Genomic DNA, 22,433 nt, shown 5'->3' with positions numbered 1-22,433 from the left:
AATACTTTAATAGTCAAATATTCTTAATTTTCAGAATCATTAAAAAGTGAATAATAGCAATTATAGACATAGAAACACCATAGATGAAGTTGTCAAATCTCTATAGAATGACCTGAGATTCCTATCTTATGTTCTCACTGTTTTGTTGATTCCAACATAAGATGACTAGTGTATTGTGAATCAGCCAACAAATACTAATGCTATGGCCTTAACAGGTTTTAGCCTCAAGGATGCTTTCCATTATCATGCCTCTGTCACATTTTGTTGCCAAGATTTAATTAAAAAAATTATCTGCACAAAATAAGAAATCAGGATTATCAGGATAAAGTTCTGGAGAGGGACACTTCTTCTGTAAAGCCTTATAAACACTTATCTCTAGACACATAGCTGGAAACTAGCTCAAGCTGATTCCTGGAGGCGACTCTCCACAGATTCAGATCAAGGAGCTTTATGAGTCCAGAGCCAACATGGAAACATTTTCCCAGATGCAGAGTTAAGTAAGTAATTCAGTTGTTAGATACTGTTTGGGTTCGCGTATCCCATCCCTTCCCTTCCCCACCATCTTCAAATCACATTGTCAGTCCTGCCACAAAACTATGCTAAAAGGAATTTGGGACAAGCCCCTACAAATTTGTATTCAGATATGCAGGGAGAATCCCAAAGAGATGGGATGGTGCTGGTTGAAATTAAACAGGGGGCGACTGGGAGGCTCAGTCAGTTGAGCTTCGGGCTCTTGGTTTTTACTGGGGTCATGATCTCAGGGTTGTTGGTTGAGCCCAGCATGGGGCTCTGCACCCATCAGGAGTCTGCTCCAGATTCTCTCCCTCTCCCTTTCCCTCCCTCTCTGTCCCTCTCTCCACTCGTGCCTGTTCTCTCTCTCTCTATCACGCTCTCTAAAATAAGTAAATAAATAAAATCTTTCAAGAAAAGAAAAAAGAAAATAAACAGTATAGCACATGGATGCAGAAAGTCATTATCCATCACCTTAAAAACAACCTTCAGACCAATGAAGGCCTACAGGAGAAATATTTTTAATTTTGGGTGACACAAGAAGACTTGCACGTCAGGGAAGATACCACATTTGGATATTTAATGGCTTTTCTTAATGCATAATTTACATAACAATAAAATGCACCAAATTAAACAAGTCTATAAGGTTTGTCTCATGTATGTATTTGTGAAGCCCTCACCACATTCGAGATAATGAACATATGCATCACCCCAAATGTTACCTTATGTCTCCTTGTAATCCTTCTCTCAACCCTCACCACTCTCATTTCCAGGGAACACTTCTGTCATGAATTAGTCTGCATAATTTATAATTTTGTATAAATAGAATCATATGTACTGTTTTGTCTGGCTTCTCAGCATAATTATTTTGAGATTCTTCCATTGTCATAATTATTAAGACATTGTTTCTTTTTGTTGCTGTGTAGTATCCCATCATGTGGCTATAAAACAGTTTGTCTATTCACCTGTTGATGACCATATCGATTAGTCCCAGTGGGGCTCTCACAAATAAAGCTGCTATGAACATTTGCATATAAGGTAATTTATAGACATATGCTTTCATTTCTCTTGGGTCCGTATCTGGGAGTAGAATGGCTGGATCATATGGTAGGAGTACATTTGATTTTCTTAAAACAATTTGTTCTAGTAGCTTTTTTTTTTATAGGTACGCTTGCATTTTCTGCTCAGACAAATATGTTCTCTGTTAACAAAGACAAATTCACCTCTTCCTTTCCAAACTGTATGGCTTTTGTTTCTCCTACTTGCTTTATTACATTGGCTCAAACCTCTATCTACTTCAGTATTAAATACAACTGGTAAGAGCCAAAATTCTTCCCTTATTTTCCAAACTAAGGAGAAAGCAATTAAGCTTTCACCATCAAGTATGACATTTGATGTAGACTTTTCGTAAAGCCCTTTTTTAAGGTGAGGAAATTCCCTTCAATTCTATGTAATTTGCTGGGAGTTTTAATCAGGAATGGATCTGAATTTTGTCAAATGCTTTTTCTAGACCTATTAAGATTACCCTGCTAAATTGCTCATCCGCTACTTGTCAATCTCTCTGGGTATATTATTGATAAATTGTCACAACAAAATACTAAAGAAGATACCACTCTCCCATTTTACCAATAATGAAACAAAGCTCAAAACTATCAAGAAAGTTCATGGCAGAGCTAATAGTTTAGAACACAGAGCTGGATGATACCAAAAGCCTGTTCCCTCTTTCTGACACTATAGATTGTCAAATTTCAGAGAGAGACTAGCGGGTAGCAAAGGACTTCTTCCTAAGCCTTTGAAATATTTTAAGAGTGTCTTTTACGGGTTCTTTCTTTATGCAAATGGAACTAATAAAGAAGAATTAAATAATTTCAAGTGTGGCCCTTCTGCCAAAAAAGGAAAGAAAAGATATTATAATGGATACTCAAACTGCTATTCAGCGGCTGACCAGTGGGAGTGGCTTTACCATTCCAACCTGACCAACTATTCACACCTGAAATAAGCAATGCACTGTAGCAAGAGGGCCAAACTCTTCTAGGGTTTTGTGATGCACCAATATACTGGAGCCCCTTTCATGACTAGTGATCACTCTGTTTCTCTGTTCCTTGAAACTTCCTTGTGATAACGCAGTCTAGAGCATAGGCTGTTCCAATTAACCAGTATAAATGTGTCTAAATTTTTTTTAAATAGAATTACCTTATGACTCAGCCATCCACTTCTGATATATACTCAAAAACTGAAAGAATTTGGATATTTGCCATAAATATTAAGATGTTTTTGAATTCCAGTTTCTACCAAAAAGTGGAAGCAACCCAAAAGTCCATCAACAGGTAGACGTGGATAGACAAAATGGTATATGATATACACTGGAATATTATTCAACCTTAAAAAGCAAAGAAATTCTGACACATGATGCAAGTGGATGCATCCTGAAGACATTATGTCAAATAAAGTATCAAAAAATGACCAATACTGCATTATTCCACTTCTATGAGGTCTAAAGTAGTTAAAATCATGAAAGGAAAGGCAAAATAGTAGTTCTGAAGGATTAGAGGAATGGAGCGAAAGAGAGTTATTATTTAATGAGTACAAATATTCAGTTTTTCAAGATGACAAGAATTTTAGAAATGAAAGGTGGTGCTTATTGAAAAACAACATAAATGTATTTCATGACACTGAACTGTACACTCAAAAAATCTAAATGCTCAAATGGTAAAAATGAATGTGAAAATGGTAAAATTTTGGGGTGCCTGAGTGGCTCAGTTGTTAAGCGTCTGCCTTCGGCTCAGGTCATGATCCCAGGGTTTTGGGATCGAGCCCCACATCGGGCTCCCTGCTCAGCGGGAAGCCTGCTTCTCCCTCTCCCACTCCCCCTGCTTGTTTTCCCTCTCTCGCTGTCTCTCTCTCTCTGTCAAAAAAATAAAATCTTTTCTTAAATGTTAAAATTTTATAATTAAAAAAATTTGAGGAGATACTTAAGATTTCTACTCTACAAATCTGCCTTCCAAACAAATATATGAGGGTGTTAAAATGCAAAATCAATTATCAACCATCCATTACCATCCAATTTTAAGGCCCTGGGGAAATGGAGTTAGAGGTGGAAGGAGGAAAATGGAGAGAATGAGGATTTTGGAGTGAGGAACATTGATCAAAAAGGAGGGCTCAGAAGTGTACAAACTGAGCCACATTTGGCAAAAAATGCCTTTGAAGGAGTGTTGAAATCAAGGGCATGAACAGACAAAGGGGAAAATTTACACTTTGCTCCTTCACAGTGTCCCCTTAGAGCCCCTATTTATGATCATTTGCAGATAAGACTGGTGGGAAGGAGGTAAACCTCCTGAATGCAAACTGAGCACCTCTATGCTGGAGGTGTTAATAAGATGGAATGAACACAGAGCAGGCCCCTTAGAAACTAACTGCGAGTACAGATGACTCACAGCAAACAAACCTAATTACACTAAACACTACACACAGCACTCAGTCCGTCACCCATACATTATCCCATCCTGCGGGCTGCCACCATCACACACCGGGGGGCAACAACAGTGAGCTTCTGTAAGCAACTAGTGAGCATGTGCAGAAAGCAGCCCCCCTCTGCCAGATTGGGAGAAATCACACAAATTCAGTCAGCACCATCCTAGAGAAAGCAAACAAAAAGGAGACTGTCAGCAGTCTGGCTACAGGATTAAGGGAAGGCCTTAAAGTTTGTCCTATCCAGGCAGTAGGAAACAAATACACCAAGCATGGTGAAGGTTTAAACCTGAATGTGTCTGGATCTGAGCTATGTACTCACTGCACATTCTAGATAAAACATTTGTTTTCTTCTACTGCATCAATTCTCACCTAAGTATGATCAAGCATTCAAACCTGCAGGAACAGCACCCTCTCTCTCACTTTTAACTTGACTTAGGAAGAAATAAACTAATAATAGAGAAGCATGCTTCCTTCTGACTCCATCATCAGGCCTGGAGGAAATGGACCAATCAAGAGTCGCCTTCCTTCTACTGCAGAGGAGCTGTATAAGGAGGGAAAGGATCAAGCCCATTGAGGTGTTGGGCGACAGTACTAACCTCCTTTGTTCTAAGTGATAAACTGAATTTAATCTCATGCGTTTCCCAATAAGAAAAAGTAGTTGGCAAATAACTCATAACCATAACTCAGCTAAGAGAAACCACTCTCACCATGACAATTGCCAATCATATCCATCATTAGTTAGGAAGACATCGAGGGACTTGAAAGGAGTCTACGCTTGAGCAGAGGTGGGAGGATGATAGAATTAAATATTTACACAACTTCTTTCGCTCCATTGATGTCTCTACAACACTAGAGATAAAGGTTTTTTTAAATACTTATTTTTTATTATGTTCAGTTAGCCAGCATGTAGTACATCATAAGTTTTTGTTGAGAAATAAATTTTTAAAAAGAAGGTTGTGGTTAGTAATGTTTAATTCAGTGAAATGTGAACATGTGGCAGGGAGGCTGGTAGCACGTCATCTCTACATTAGTCAGTAGTCCAAATGTTTACCTGCAATCTACTAGAAATAGTAAGGTGGCTGATACATGCATATAAAAGTTTTCCCATATATCTCAGAAAGAAAGGTTTTCATTATAATCATAACAAAAAATTACAAGCCCTGCAAATAATTGAATTACCTTCAAACAACAGAGCTTTATTAAGAGAGACATATAAACGGAATGAAAGAGTATGTTCTAAAACAATCAAATAATCAGATATACATATTAAGGTCTTTCGTTTTTCACAAATCAATTTATAAACTTAATTCAAACATAAAGCTTAAATTAAAACTCTGAGTAAGTGGCAGAATTGACCTTTCCTTCTTTCTTTAACAAACATCTACTGATAATCAATTATGTGAAAAAATTTGTTCTAGGTACTGTAAATATAGCAGTGAATGGGATGCAGAATTCTGTCTCCTAAGTTGTATAAAAGAGTCATTGCAAATAGATATTTACAAATTTTGTAAACAAGAATAGATTTCTGAGTTTTATCTGAAGCTCACATTGTCAAATCACTCTCTATCTTAATTTCCCTCAAACACACAAATAGTACATACCGCCCTAGGCTCTAAAGGAAAACCCTTGATACAATTTCTGAACAAGAAAAGGATCAAAGTACATAGAAATGTCTGTCAAATTATGCCCCATTTATGAAGGAAGAAAATTAATATGAAAATATAATTAATTAAATACCTCACAAAGGTATTATAATGCACTAATTAAATGAAAACTTAAAAATGAAATTAAAACAATGCTGAAGTTTGACACAAAGAATTGATGAAGTGGGGAATGCTCAAATTGAAATCCATAAAGTGAAAAATTCATGAATCTGATTATAATAAAAATATTTAGAAACCAAAAGAATATTAGCAACATTATATATTATAGAATTATCACTTTCATATTTGTACTTTCCATATTTCTATATTTGGCATGTAATATTTTAGATCACAAAAATTAAAAATGCTACCTTTGAAACACAACATTTAAGTGCCCATCCATAAAAAGGACTGTATTTTGGTAGTAAGGGGTTATTTATAGAACAGGAGTCTCAATGGCAAATGTAGAGTTCTTTAAAACCTTAACTTCAAAATAAAACATTATTAGCTCCATTCAAGAATCCATTAAACAACAGTCATCCAACAAAATGTTCTAACCCTGTCTGGGTCATCTCCATCCTAATAGTCTTATTATATGCCTTTAACGTCTAACACATTAGCTTCCACTTGCAGACAAACAACAGCACAAAAGCTATACTTGAAGTTCTGTGTCAGAGGACAGGGGGCTGCCCCAGACCCAGGTTTGAGTGCAGGCAGCAGGTGCCTGGGAAGCAATGTGTGCTTGCTGCGCAGAAGTACACAGCTGAGTCTTCAGGTTGGGTGTCTTTGATATGCAGGGAGAGATGTTTGGCCGTCTTATTCAAAAAAACAGTGAGTCTTTGGTCTTCTTTGGTGGCCATGGTTGAACGAATGTCTATAAGGAGCTGGGGACCTTTTCCGAGTTCTCGCTTATACCAAGGGAAGTAATTTGAGGCACTGTCTGAATAACTGCAGTTGATAACAGAGCTGCTTCCCTGCTGGACACTCAGGGTAGAAGGATGCTGCTCCACCTTCTCTCCTTGGCTGAACCCTGTGCAGAAAGAAAAGGTCGGAGAAAGGAGAAGAGATTCCAGGTTATTCTGCTTCAGAATTCTCCTCTTCTACACTAACTGAAGGAAACCTGAGTAAAGGCAGTCTTGACTTCTGAAGAATATCCACTAATATACTCTGTTTCCCGTACTTGCTCAACTCACAGTTCAGCTGCAGCCACGAGAATATGATTAAAGCTCCTGTGGATGTCTTCATGGTTCCTCCCAGTTACAGTCACTTTCAGAATTGCAGCCTCCAGCCAGCTCAGCTCCTTCTCTTGTCAGGCCGTCCCTTCTTTCCTCTAACAGAGTACTTTCCCACATTGTCTACCAGCCAATAAGAAAAAGACCCTGCTTCTGCCGTAGCCTAGTCAATCAGATGCACTAAAATGAACTCTCCACGTGTTCTGCATCAGCACAGGTGCACTGCCGTCTTGTGGTCACATCTCTACTGAACTCACTGGGGAAATGCTCTTCTCTTAGCCTGTGCCTCTGAGGGACTCACATGCAACAAGGCAGCAATAGTCAAGCAAATTATATCTTGATTAATGATGAAGTACACAGTAAGAATGAGGAGATCAAGATTGATACCTCTGCACACTACTGAGTCACTGTTAGTATGTTGGAAAGAGGTAGATGCTATTGCTGTTTATACAGTGATGGCCCTGGTGTACGTGTTTGAAATCAGGAAGGAATCAAGATTCAGTCTCATCTCTTATACAAAGAAAATAGAAAACCTTCCCTTTCTGCTAAATCTACTGTCCTTATTTGTCTGTTATGGAGAAAAACTATTTGTACAACGAATGTGGAAGCCAAATATTAGAGTAAGAGAGAAGATCATTTGATATTTCAAATGCCTCTTTTCTCATACTCTGCTCCTCTTCTGGTCTTGCTAATGACCTTGCAATTCCCAGAGAGTTGACTGTACCAACAGTCAAAATGTTTAATCTTCCCTCAAATAAGATGACTATGACAAAAGTAAAAGACCAAATCTCAATGATAAGGGAGCAGGAGATTAACTTAAATCAGTTATTACTATTTCAACTATAGGAAACTTTTTGACCCAAGGTTTGAATAATTTGCATAGAGAAATCAGACATGATTTAAGAAATCTGTTTGAATGCTGCGTGTCTTATATAATGCAACATATTGAAAGACACAGTAGAAATTCTAAGAAAACATCAAGATGCAAACTCAGAAAATATAACCGTATGTAACTTTATACTTGAAGTGATTACATTTTTCTCCAATCAAAATAGATGACATGTCCTCCAATGCAATTACTGACCCATAGCCTCAGGAGAATTTCCTCTAAAGTATTCGCCATCTATCCTGTCATGCTTCCCACTTCCTGACCAACACTAATTCACATTCCATACTCCATCATATTTCACCTAAACACCACTACAGTGTTCTTTCCCCAAGACTCATTGATAAAGTTCTCCAGTCCTTGAGTTTCCAGAATTATCTCTCTCTGCCAAAACCCCTTTCTCATTTACATTACTTTCTGGAAATTTCTGATGTCCCCTGTGAGAATAAATCCAGGGAAACATAAATATTGTGTGCTCCAGGAAAGGACCAACAGGAAACTGGCCCTAAAGAACTGATCAGGAGAAATGGTCTCTGGGAAACCAAGACTACTTCATTTCCAAAAGTGGAAGCTTCTTTCCTGTGATCGTACTCATGGATCCTCTGAAATGACCAAGAATAAAATTCATCTTCCTTCTATCTCTCCCACCCTGAAAGATTTAAAGACAGCTATGGTGAAGAATATCAATTAAATATATTAATATATGTGTATATATGAAATATGTTTTTAATGTATGGAAAATTTCTTGATTCGGAGAATCTTCCATTCTTTCATCCATTCCCCATAAAATAAGAATTTTCAAACTCTTCTTTGGGCAAATTTCCCTCTTCTCAGAGATAGATATTTAGGTCAATTTTTTAACTACTTCATAGTTTTGCATTTTCCAGAATATCATAGAATCAGAATCATATCATATGTACCCTTTTCAGATTGGCTGCTTTCACTTAGTAAAATGCATATAAGTTTTCCCTATCTCTTCATGACTTGATACTTCATAGATGTACCACCATTTATTTATTCATTCACCTATTGAAGGACCTACAGCTTACTTCCAAGTTTTGGCAATTATGAATAAAACTGCTATAAAACACCTGTGTACAGGTGTGTGTGTGGACATAAGTTTTCAAACCCTTTGGGTAAATACTCATGAAGGCCATTGCTGGATCATACCATAAGGGTATGTTTAGTTGTGTAAGAAACTGCCAAACTGCTTTATTGAAATGTCCAGTTATACACTTTCATTTTGTAGTAATTTCCTGACAATATTGACTACACCCTTTGCTGCCTGTCAAAGCCCCAGCTAGTCCAAAGCAGGCGCAGGTCCCACAGGTGGCCCTGCCAACTGCTCAGCTCACAGCTGTGACCCAGAGCCTGAGCCTACATGTGTTCCCGCCTGTGTCCTGCTGCCCCACCTATCTCTCTGCTCAGGCACTTGCTCCTCCTGATTATGGGAATCACTTGTACAAGACAAGTACAAAGATAACGTTAATATTAATTTCAAGAGAGTGATGGCACAGCATTAAACCAAGGGCAGGGTTCCTTGGGAGAGCAGGGGGCTGTGTAACTGCACGGGTCACATGCTCAAGAAGCTGGCTCTGCTCCCAGCTTCAGGGAGTCTGTGCATTTAGCTCCATCTGAATTTTCAGGGGCCCAGTCCTTCCTATCAGTGCCCTTTCATCAAAATAAAAACCAGAGCAGGCTGGGTTTCAGTTTATGCTGTAATACTTACACATGCAAGTTTCAACTTTGGGTTTGGGGTCAGCAGTCTTTGTCTCCGGCTACAACAGCGATGGGGATCTTTTAGGGTAGTCCTGGAAGCTTTCTGCTCCCTTTCCCAAACTGGACATGATGTTATAAAATCATGAGTAATAGATTCATTCAAAATGCAAGGAAGAACAATGATTTTCATGGAACAGAATGAAAATTTCCATGAACTCTTCCACACAAGGTGCTATTTAGAAATAACTGAAATGGATACTTTTCTCAGTGATATATGTCAACACATTATACAAATTGATCAATAGAAATCATTTAGATTTTGTGATTTTATAGTCTTCTATATCAGGTACTCAGACGGTAAGCTCTTATGTCACCTCAGATTCACTAATTTAGGAATAATGAGCTCCACCAAGTCACTTATGCTCTAAAATCCTTCCTTTATTCATGCATAAAATAAAAGCACTTATTTGCAGGGTGTTATTTTACTGAAATAGAAAATAAATGTTATAAGATGAGTGCCTAAACTTCAATAAAATTATTTTATTATATTTGTATTTCCAGGAGTGGAAAAGGTGATTACAGACTTTAAAAAATATTACGTTCTCTTTACATTTCTTTGAACAAGAGCCACCTACAGGTAACTAAAAAATTTAGTAATCTCTTTTCTGTTTGTTGACCACCATTGAATTTTTCGAGCATTTTCCATTTGGTTATTTACATATAATTTATATGCTAGTTGCCAGGGGATCTGGTTTCCCAGGGTATTGGGTATGGGCGTCTCTGTCTTTTGCCCCAGTGGCTTCTTCGTAGAGCTTTTTACCAGCAAAGGACTTTCTGGGAAGAAAAGGGGTAAGAAAAGCAAGTGAAATGAAAGCCCTGATGGGTCTAATTTTAGGAGGGGAAAACAGTCCTGTAACATAAATCTGAAAGTCTGAAAATGTGCAAAGGCTGCTTTGGGGGCAAATGCCCGCCCCAGGGAAGAGCTGGGGTGCAGGCCCAGCTGCAGTTTGGGTGCAGGCTGCAGATCACCAGGGAGCACTGTGCCTCCACCGCACACAGGTAGGTGGCTGAGTCTTCCAGTTGGGAGGCCGTGATGTGGAGGGTGCTGGACCGTTCCTTAGCATTCACTGTGCAGTTTAGCCTTCCACTCTGCTTCATCCCCGAGGCTATGTAAAACAGCCGGGTGAGGCCACTGCCTCCGAAATTCTGTTGGAACCACTGCACACTGTCTGGAGTGCTAGAAAAATTGCACTTCAGAGTAGAGCTGGCTCCCTCCTGGGGGCTCAGGGCTGAAGGGCTCTGCTCCACCTTCATCGCTCTCACCCCTGTGTGGGACGAGAAGAACATACACAAATGATATCTCCGGGGAGTCACTGATGCAGTTTTAAAACATGTAAAAATTCCCACAACACACCCTTGAAGATGTAAGAACATCTAAGAGCTCAGCGTCAGCTTCCCCCACCACTATGGGCTATGGACCACTCCCCAACCCCCATCTAGAACGCCCCCACTCACAGCAAACTTGAACGCACAGGAGCCCCAGCAGAGCTCGCCAGTGTCTCCTCATGATTCCTTGTCTAGCTAATGAGGTGCCTTCACCCCTACTCTGCAGAGAGTAGAGTCTTGGATCCAGAGAAACTGTGTTCTTACAACCAATCCATTCCACCAGAATCACTGAGCACCAATCACACCTCAGCCCTGTCATTCACAGAACTCGAGACTCCACCCACAGTGGCCCAGGACACTGCACAGTAATCTCTCCAAAACTGTGCTTGCCAACAGTGCAGAGAGACAGGGTCATAATTTCCAATATAGGAAGATATAAGGGTTTTTTTTTTTCTTAAAACACTTTATGTAAGAAATTTGTGGGTTAGTGTGTGAGAAAAGATGAGTGATGTTTCTGGAAGAGTCAGGGATGAAAGGGGGTTACACAGAACCTTGAAGCATTATAGCGAAGAGTGACTCCATTCCCCAAATTGCATATTTTGACAGACAATGTGAGAATTCAGTTATGTAAAAATACTGATAAAGGAAAACTATCTGATAGCATGCATTGTGTACTGCAGAAGTAAATTCAATTTCTTGACATCAGGAGAGTTCTAGAAACCAAGACAGACAGTCACCGTCTGCATAGAAAATGATTCCAACCAGAATTTGGTTGGTGAAAAATAGAATGTCTGCATAACGTCCCCTCTGATTTAATATCCACCTCTCCACTTCTCCTGTGCAACTGGTGGACACCCTGCTTACCCACACCTGAGTCTGTCCAGGCCACATGTTGCTGGTCACAGTCAATATTGTCCTCTCCCTTTCCTTCTTTTTTTCTTCCTTATTTCTCCTTCTCTTCTTCTCTTCATTCTTGTTCCTTCCACTCTCAGCACAGATACATGAAAAGGTAGGATATCTGGGGTATTGAAATAGTTTCAAGGCCAGTAAGTTTAAGCAGTTTTATTCGTAACAAATGACAACAAGTAATGGGATGTTTTCTGTTGAGTTTCCATGGTCACAATGCCCAGAAATAATCCTATCCTGGTATCTGTGAAGAATTATCTGCATAATGGATTTCTAGAGACATGGCCTCCAGGTGTCTGAAGTTGATATGCAATGGCAGAACTGAAAACCTGAGAACAACTTTAAAACTTTACACAAACTCTGTGCCTCCCTCTCCTACCCTCCAGTTACCACAGATAGTTGAAAACACATTGGTAAAGATTTTTTCTTTCAAACCTCCTAACGTCCTTTATGTTCTTAAAGTTGTTATCAAGGGATTTTTTTTTAGAGGCTAGATTCTAGGAATTTATAATTTATTTATTTTTTTATTATGTTCAATTAGCAAACATATAATACATCATTAGTTTTTGAGGTAGGAATTCATAATTTATGATTATAATGGGACTGGCTCACATGATTTCTCTTCTCTTTTTAACTGTTCAACCCTGGACCATCAGAAAGTCTTTGTTTCTGGTAAAGCTTAGAGTGCCCCCTAGAGGAATGAAGCTGTCAGCAAAGACCACTTCAGACCAAGCAACTCAGCAGAGACAGACCTCCAACCCCATTCGTTCCAAGCTTCCTGATGAAGGAAATGGAGATGGTCAGAAATGAAGATACCTGCTTAGACTGAATGGAGATGACAAGTGAACCAAATCCTACTTTTAAAATGGAATTGCATGGAAATTAATATCAGAAAATAATTTGGAAATCTCATCTTGTGCTATTTATTTGATTTTTTTACCTGAGTTCAAAAGAAATCCATAAATATTCATTGAGCTTTTAGTTTCAATGTGGTAATTTACTAGATGTTCAGAATATATAAAAGTGTAATGGAATATTATTCAGCCATAAAAAAGAATGAAATGTTGCCATTTGCTATGACATGGATGGAGCTAGAGAGTATAATGTTGAGGGAAATAAGTCAGTCAGAGAAAGACAAATACCATGTAATTTTACTCATATGGAATTTAAAAAACAAACCAAACAAGCAAAGAGAAAAAATAAGACAGAGATAAATCAAGAAACAGACAATTAAAGAGAACAAACTGATGGTTACCAAAAGGGAGAGGTTTGGGGGATGGATTCATTGGTGAGGAGTGAAGGAGTGACCTTGTCCTGAAGAACACTGGGTGTTCTGTGGAACAGGTGATCATTCTCTCCTTTCCTCTTTTTGGTGACAAGAACAGAGGAAAATATGGATAAACCTTTATGATGACTTTTATGATTCTTATTACTTTTAACAATAGGAGAAATTTGTGAATACATGAATTATTAAAGTAATGACACATTACCTGTAGAGTAAAATCCCTTTGACTATCACTCCCAATTCTGACCCTTTTGTCACTTATTACTCTAATTCTTTCTTCAGCCTGGCAATTTGGAGTTGATGTTTCCAGATGTTTTACTAGATTTGAATCAACAGAAAATATATAGTATTTTATTTATAATTTACTACAATACAAATATACATACTGGCTCTACCTTTCTGCACCTTGATTTATAATCTCAATAGTAAATCTTGTAGGTCTTACTCTATTAACCCATATACATCCCTTGTTCCACTACATTCCATACTGTGGATATACTTCCATTTATACATCCTTTCCTCTATTGACTAAAGGTTAAGATTTATTTTATCTATGAAATACTGCACTACAATAAACTTTATTAAGCATTCCTCACATGAGCACATGTTTTTCTAGGAACAGAGACTAGGAAGAAATGAAGGAATAAGCCATGAAGCTAGCAGGTGAGGAAAGTCAGGGACAAAGGGCCTGAAGGAGAATGAAGAGAATTCATGTTCTGATTATTGTGTTGGAAGGTTTTCATTTTCTATTTTTTTTCTTAAAGTGCATTGCAATGGTAGTTTATCAGCTCATTTGATAAACTCTTTCTGAAATTCTGTCCTGATATAGAGATAGTGTATAGTTTGCTCCATTCAGCCATTGAGGTTTTCTAAATATAGTAAATCAGCAAAAGCACACCCAAGGAGAAGCCTGGGTATATACAAGGAAAAAAAAAATCTCAGAATAAAATTAGACATGGAAAAAATGTACACATTTGCACACATACACACACACACAATTTGAGGATCCTGTCAATAAAACAGAAAGACACTTTATTTTTCCCAAATCAACAGAGAAAAAAGAGAAAATTCTACCAGTGCAATGGAAGAGAAAAGAAAAGAAAGAAGTGGAAGCATATGGAGCAATACCAAAATATTAGTAATAGGTTCAAACATATCAGTAATCAAACATAGATAAAAAAATTATTGAATTGAATCAAAATTTAAAACTATTGCTCCATATTGCTTAAGAGACAAACCTAAAAGAAGACAACCAAGAAACATGAGCAGATAGGATGGTATTTTCCTGCTGCCCCAGTGTGCAAAGTCTAAACCCCCCCTCACCTGCTAAACCCACCACACTCAAGGAGATACCACAAAGAAATGTCAGTTCTGCAAAAAAAGAAGTCAAAAGGTGTCTAAGAGAACACCTAGCTAGCAAACTAGTTAACTCTTACAAAGGGAAGATCTAAGGGAAAAAAAGACAGAAGCTAAAAAAACAAATGAAACTAAAAAACTCAGCACAGCAAGGAAGACAATCAACAGTATCAAAAGTCATCCTACGGAGTGAGAGAAAATATTTGCAAACCACCTATGTGATAAGGGGTTAATATCCAAAATGTGTAAGAAACTCCTACAATAATAGTTTAAAAAAAAACTAATAAGCCAATCAAAAGGTATCTAAGGACTAGAATAGACATTTCTTGAAGAAGACATTCAAATGGCCAACAAGAATGTGAGCACTCAATGTCACAGATCATCAGGACAATGCAATCAAAGCCCCAGTGAAATACACTTCACACAATCATGCAATTATATGAAAATGGACTATTCAATTAAGTATTTCAGTATTTAAAATGTTAGTATTACCCACAACATAAAGGTGGGAGAAAAAAACACATACTTTAAAATGTGTAATTTTTTAGTTCCTTTTTAATGATGACTATCTCAATGTATTTGCCAGTGCATTTACAATAACTTCTCTGGTATCATCCATACTTTGTACATTGACAAAAAAATTGACAACTATTATCAAAAACACAAAATGCAGGTGTTGTCGAGGATGAGAAGAGATTGGAACACTTGCACACTGTTGGTGGGAATGCACAACGCTGCAACCATGGAAAACAGTATAGAGGTTCTTCAAAAAGTATAAAATAGAACTACCATATGATCCAAAAATCCCACTTCTGAGTACATATCAAAAAGAATTGAAATCAGGATCTGGAAGAGATATTAAGCACTCTTATGCTCACTGCAGCACTGTTCACAATAGTCAAGACGGGAAAACAACTTGAATGTCCAACAACAGATGTATGGATAAAGAAAGTGTGCTATATACACATAAGTGGAGTACTACTCAACCTTAAAAAGCAAAAAAAAAAAAAAAAAAAAAGGAAATCCTGCAATATGCAACCACAGGGATGAAGCTTGAGGACATGATGCTAACTGAAATAAGCCAGTCACAGTAAGACAAATAATGCATGATTCCACTTAAATTGGCATCTAAAATAGTCAAATTCATAGAATCAAAGAGTGAATCAAAGAAGAAGTTCCCATGGGCTCTGGGGACGGGGTTATGGGGAGTTACTGATCCATGAGCAAGGTGAAAGAATAGACAATTGCTGTACAACATTGTACCCAGAGCCAACAGTCATGTAGGGTACACTTAAAATTTTAAGAGTCTCTATCTCAAGGTAAGTGTTCTTTACATGATACAAATTAAATTAAAAAAAAAATAAGATACCACAACATTAACCACCACCAAATGCTTGTGTCAAAACCTTAGAAATAGCCCAAGTCAATCCAATGAATTTCACCAAAGTGTTAATTGGTAAAAGTGTCATGCGTACACCCCAAAAAGACAGTTCATGAACTGGGAGCACTCAAACCAAAATACGGAATGAGACTCAGGAGTATATTGTTAAGAAAACAACTTATATAGTGAGGAGACAGTGAGTGTCTATTCTTCACAGTGATTGGTTATAATATCAGAATTGCTGTAAATATTATCAGAAATTGGTCAGTGGGTACCTCACATCAAATTTGGGAAATAGTTCAAGTTTCGCTTGTGATTTCCAGAGGCACAGCAAAAAAAAGGTGCAGGTCAAGTTGCTCTGGCAAAATAAACTAAATTAAGCTTTATTTGTAGGACTACATTGATTTTAAAAAGTGATCGTTGCCCAGGGCATTTTCAAGGCTGCTCTGTTTAGTTTTTATTTTAACAAGGGCAAGAATGTCCAGCAACAGGAAACCTCATTCATGGCTGATGGAAATGCACATGGTACAGTCACATTGGAACACAAGAGTAGGAGTTTCTTATAGAACTAAGATTCCTACCATATGATCTAGCAATAACGATCTTTAGTGTTTACCCAAATGGCTGGAAAACTTCTGCCTACACAAAAACTTGCACAAAATAATTTATAGCAACTTTATTCATGATTGCAGAAACAAGAAAGCAACCAAGATGTCCTCAGTAGAAGAAAGGGTAAGTAAACTATGGTACAGCCAGACAAGGGAATCTTACTCAGTGCTAAAAAGAAATGAGCTATCAAGCCATGGAAAGACATGGAAGAAACTTAACATGCATGTTTCTTTTCTTTTTTTTTTTTTAAGATTTTATTTATTTGACAGAGAGAGAGAGTGAGCACAAGCAGGGAGAGCAGCAGGCAGAGGGAGAGGAAGAAGGAGACTCCCCACTGAACAGGGAGCCCGATGTGGGACTCGATCCCAGGACCCTGAGATCATGACCTGAGCCAAAGGCAGACGCTTAACCGACTGAGCCACCCAGGTGCCCCCTTAACATGCATATTTCTGAGTGAAAGAAGCTAATCTGAAAAGGCTGCATTCAATTTGATACCCACTATATGACATTCTGGAAACGGCAAAACTATGGAGATACTAAAAACATCAGTGGTTGTCAGGGGTTAGAGGGACCTCGGAAGGAAAAACTTCTTTAAGTAAAGAAAAGTCGAACTGGTGAGCAAAAACCAAAAAGTGTAGTGTTATACAAGATTTGGGGGAAGTTTTTTATGTGCTTTTCTTAATTTCTCAGAGACCAACATCCAATCTTTGCTGGGTTTAGAAGTGATCATTGCTTCTCATAACAGGCCGTGTAGTGCATGGCTGTTCTGTACCTTAGAAATTTTCTCACTTGTTCCACATATTTTACTCTACCCCAATACCTTCAACACACGCACACACAGTACACTCCCACCAACATAGGCAACATCATTTTCCTCAATTATCTAAAAATATGTGGTGCTATTTTCCCTGATCCTTTCCGAAGGGCACAGGAGACACTGAGCTGCTTCTGGACTAGGCCCGGGTTTCTCCTTATCTAGTCTTTCATGCAAGTATGCCTTTCTCCATATACAGCTCATTTTCTAAAATCGGTTCGCATCACTGTCTCCTGATAGCTTCTTTCCTCTTTCTCGTTCTGTTTGCAGTTTTCTGCTCTTTGGGATGTTTTTACTATCTTCTTAATAGAGTCTTAGAGAAATCAAGAAATAAATGTGTATTATTAATCTACCTTGGGTTTTGTTTTTAGAGATTCTATTTTTAAGTAATCTCAACACACAACACGGGGCTCGAACTTACAACCCCAAGATCCAGACTCCCAGCTCTACCCACAGAGCCAGCCAGGCACCTCTAGTCTACCATGTTTATCCAAATGTCTGAGAAAAATGCTCATTATATACCCGTTTGAATTATTTAAATTGCATTTTGAGATGCATTTATATTTATAAAGGTTTGAAAAAAAGTTTATATTTTAAACAAATTAAAGTTAATTTAAACCAAGAATATATAACTAATATATAAAGAAATGTATCAATGTTCTGATCATAGCACATTCATAAAATCTACTGATAAGGGGATAATAATTAAAGAAGATCACAAGACACCTGGGTGGCTTAGTCAGTTCGGCGACTGGCTCTTGGTTTCCGCTCAGGTAGGATCTCAAAGTCCTGAGATCCAGCGCCATGTCAGGCTCTGCACTCAATGAGGAGTCAGCTGGAGATTCTCTCTCCCTCGCCCTCTGTCCCTCCCTCGACTACCCACACTCTCACTCTCTCTCACTCTCACTCTTAAAAAAAACAGTCCTTAAAATATATTTAAAACAGGGGTGCCTGGGTGGCTCAGTCGTTAAGCATCTGCCTTCGGCTCAGGGCATGATCCCAGGGTCCTGGGATCGAGCCCTGCATTGGGCTTCCTGCTCATCGGGAAGCCTGCTTCTCCCTCTCCCCCTACTTGTGTTCCCTCTCTCGCTGTCTCTCTCTCTCCGTCAAATAAATAAATAAAATCTTTTAAATAAATAAATAAAAATAAAAGTGTCATAGACACAACAACATCCACCAGAGTTCCCTGAACAACTTCTGGGGAAGAACATTCACTGCAAGGATGAGCAAGAGACCACTTCATTAGTTTTGTTTGTTTGTTTTAAAGATTTATTTATTCATTTTGGAGAGAGAGAGATCCCAGGAACAGGGGGAGGGGAAGAAGGAGAGGGATATAGAGAGAGTAGTTGACTCCCTGCCAAGTGCACAGGGAGGCTGATGCAGGGCGGGATCACAGGATCCTGAGGTCATGACCTGAGTTGAAATCAAGAGTCAGACACTTAAGTTACTGAGCCACCAAGGCGTCCCAATACCAATTCATTGTTGCTTTGTTTTATCGTGAAATTATTTTCGCCCTCCCTGAGGAAAAATTGACATCAAACTGTTCTCAGTGTCACTAAGGAACAGCTGGGGTTGGGGGATGTTACTTCTGGTTCCTATGCTCTGATCGTTTGTATGATTTTGTATCAAGCAGACACTGAGGGACAAACAACCACAGACTGTGCTGGAACCAGAGTGGATCAGTCAGAGACGCTCAGCATCCAAGGCCCTGCTCTGCTCAGAGTTTGTGCTCAGCTCCCCCTGCAGTCCCCGTCACTGTGTCACTCATGACGCAGTAGTAAACAGCTGAATCTGACGCTTGCACTGAGCCTTTCTCCAGGTGGAAGGATTTGGATTTGCTGTCGAGGGTGGCTTCAAATCCTTTCTTGCTTTTCTTCTTATCACTAAAGGCATCGAGTAGGAGCTGTAGACCCTCACCGGGATATTGGACATACCAGAAAAGAGTGGCGGACCCTGTTGTTGAATAGGTACAGTTTATAGTCAGGGAATCCTCTTCTGAGAGGGTCACTGGGCCTTCCATCTGGGTCACTGAGTCTCCATGGGTTTGTCCTGAGGAAAAAGAAAAGAGACCTTGTCACCTTGGGCATAAAGCTCTTGGATAAAATTATAGTTAAAGACTTTGCAGACACAATAGAAAAAAGAATCCGAACTTTAAGAGGCATTTTACTTACCAAACATTAAGAGAACCACAGTCACGAAGCCTGGAGAACACATCTCTGGAGTGTCACCTAAATAATGTTCTTCAATCTTACCATGAAGAAAGGTTGGAGTGACAGAGAAATGATCAGTGCAAGCCCACATTTCACACAGGAAATGTGATTGTGGTAGGAAGCTGCACCCCCTGGTGGACAGGGACTGAAATGCGTGCATGTTGGCCAGAGGCCTCCCAAAGTCAGCCATCTGTGTCATCCCTGACTTCATGAGGCACATGTCAGTCTGCAGGTGGCCCTTGGAAGTCTGAACAACAGCAGTCCTGACCTCTCAGGTCTATTTGTTCTTAAGACACTACCTGATATGGAAGTTCTTTAACACAGCATCCCAGGGCATTTCTGTAGCTGGGAGGATAGCAATCTTCTAAAGCATTTTACTACAGTACTTCATATTCTCATGTATCCATGTGGGCCAGCCTATAACCCACTGACTGCCAGAAAAGGGGATGGGGGTGAACACAGAAAAAGCAATAGGAAGTCAAGTCATTCCTGAGCGATTCCGTGTTTTTCAACATTGTATCCCGATATTCAGAAGAGTGAGTGTCGTTTTTTACATACTCACTAAATATTTGTTATTTAAGAAAAATAATGAACGAATGGTCTACTCGAAATACAGTATTTCTGTGGTCCTAAAATAGTACCAATCATAAGGAATACTATCTTTTTAATAAAAGCTCTTCAGAAAAAAAAGGAACAGTATTTGACAGTCAGATATTTTGATAGTCAAATATTCTTAATTTTCAGAATCATTAAAAAGTGAATAATAGCAATTATAGACAGAAGAATCATCATACATAAAGTTGTCAAATCCCTATAGAATGACCTGAGATTCTTATCTTATGTTCTCACTGTTTTGTTGATTCCAACATAGGATGACTAGTGTATGTGAATCAGGCAACAAATATTAATGCTATACTCTTAACAGGTTTTAGCCTCAAGGATGCTTTCCATTACCATGCCTCTGTCACATTTTGTTGCCAAGATTTAAAAAAAATTATCCCCACAAAGTAAGAAATCAGGATTATCAGGATAAAGTTCTGGAGAGGGACACTTCTTCTGTAAAGCGCTGTAAGCATTTATATCTAGACACAGAGATGGAAGCTTAGCTCAAGCTATTTCCTGGAAGCCACTCTCTACAGATTCAGATCAAGGAGCTTCATGGCTCCAGAGCCAACATGGGAACAGTTTCCCAGATGCAGAGGGAAGTAAGAAATTCAGGCTTGGATATTTCTTGGGTTCACGTGTCCCTTCCCTTCCCCTCCACCTTCCAAATCACATTGTCAGTCCTGCCACAGAACTATGCAAGAAAGGAATTTGAGACAAGCCCCTACAAACTTGTATTCAGATATACAGCGGAAATCCCAAAGAGGTTAGGATGATAATGGTTGAAAATAAACATGGGGCACCAAGGTGGCTCAGATGGTTGACTTGGGGCTCTTGGTTTTGACTGGGGTCATGATCTCAGGTTCTTGGGATGGAGCCCTGCATGGGCCTCTGCTCAAGATTCTCTCCCTCTCCCTCTTCTTCCCCCTCTGCCCCTGCCCTACTTGTGCTCGCACTCACTCGCTCTCTCTGTTTCTCTCTTACTCTCTATCACTCTATCATTCTCTCTAAAATGAATAAATAAATACATAAATAAATAAATAAATAAAATCTTTTAAAAAAAGAAAAAAGAAAATAAACAGCACAGCACATGGATGCAGAAAGTCATTATAACTTTAAAAAAAATACATTCAGGTCAATGAAAGCCTACAGGAGAAATATTTTGCTCTTTGGGTCACACAGAGGACTTGCACGTCATTGAGGGAAGATACTGCATAGTAAATATGGATACTTAATGGCTTTTATTAATGCATATTTTACATAAAAATAAACTGCACCAAATTAGACAATTCTATATAATTTGACATATGCATATATTTGTGAAGCCCTCACCACCATCGAGATAATAAACATATGCATCACCCCAAAAGTTTCCTCATGTCTCTTTGCAACCCTTCTTTCAACCCTCATTAGTCTCATTTCCAGGGAACGCTTCTGTCATGAATGAGTTTGCATAATTTATAATTTTGTATTATAGAATCATATGTACTCTTTTGTCTGGCTTCTTCTCAGCATAATTATTTGAGATTCTTCCATTGTCATAATTATTAAGACATTGTTTCTTTTTGTTGCTGTGTAGTATCCCATCATGTGGCTATAAAACAGTTTGTCTATTCACCTGTTGATGACCATATCGATTAGTCCCAGTGGGGCTCTCACAAATAAAGCTGCTATGAACATTTGCATATAAGATAATTTATAGACATATGCTTTCATTTCTCTTGGGTCTGTATCTGGGAGTAGAATGGCTGGATCATATGGTAGGTGTACATTTGACTTTCTTAAAACAATTTGTTCTAGTAGCTTTTTTTTTTTTTTGTAGTAGATTCCCTTGCCTTCTCTGCTCAGACAAATATGCTCTCTGTTAATAAAGATAAGTTCACTTCTTCCTTTCCAAACTGTATGGCTTTTGTTTCTTCTACTTGCATTACATTGGCTCAAATCTCTACTTCAATATTAAATACAACTGGCGAGAGCAAAAACTCTTCCCTTATTTCCCAAACTAAGGAGAAAGCAATTAAGTTTTCACCATCAAGTATGACATTTGATGTAGACTTTTTTTTTTAAGATTCTATTTATTTATTTGACAGAGAGAGACACAGCAAGAGAGGTAACACAAGCAGGGGGAGTGGGAGAGGGAGAAGCAGGCTTCCCACTGAGCAGGGAGCCCGATGCGGGGCTCGATCCCAGGACCCTGGGATCATGACCTGAGCCGAAGGCAGCCGTTTAACGACTGAGCCACCCAGGCGAAGCAGATGTAGACTTTTTGTAAAGCCCTTTTTTAAGGTGAGGAAATTCCCTTCAATTCTATGTAATTTGCTGGGAGTTTTAATCAAGAATGGATCTGAATTTTGTCAAATGCTTTTTCTAGACCTATTAAGATCACCCTGCTAAATTGCTCATCTGCTACTTGTCAATCTCT

At 38.7% G+C, this 22,433-nt stretch overlaps 1 long non-coding RNA gene across 1 annotated transcript; it reads right to left on the bottom strand.

Annotated features, from left to right (window-relative positions):
* Positions 1 to 6,365: 6,365 nt before the first annotated feature.
* Positions 6,366 to 7,085, bottom strand: LOC118522996 (uncharacterized). Its single transcript, XR_013450165.1, has 2 exons — positions 6,818 to 7,085; positions 6,366 to 6,654 (listed from the first exon to the last, which is right to left on the bottom strand). It is a non-coding gene; the product is annotated as an uncharacterized LOC118522996 (long non-coding RNA).
* Between the last annotated feature and the right edge of the window lie 15,348 nt (positions 7,086 to 22,433).

The sequence above is a fragment of the Halichoerus grypus genome, chromosome 8 (assembly GCF_964656455.1).
Source record: "Halichoerus grypus chromosome 8, mHalGry1.hap1.1, whole genome shotgun sequence".
Lineage (NCBI taxonomy): Eukaryota > Metazoa > Chordata > Mammalia > Carnivora > Phocidae > Halichoerus > Halichoerus grypus.
The sequence above is the reverse complement of the archived record's forward strand: the minus strand, read 5'-3'. Positions and strand labels throughout refer to the sequence as shown.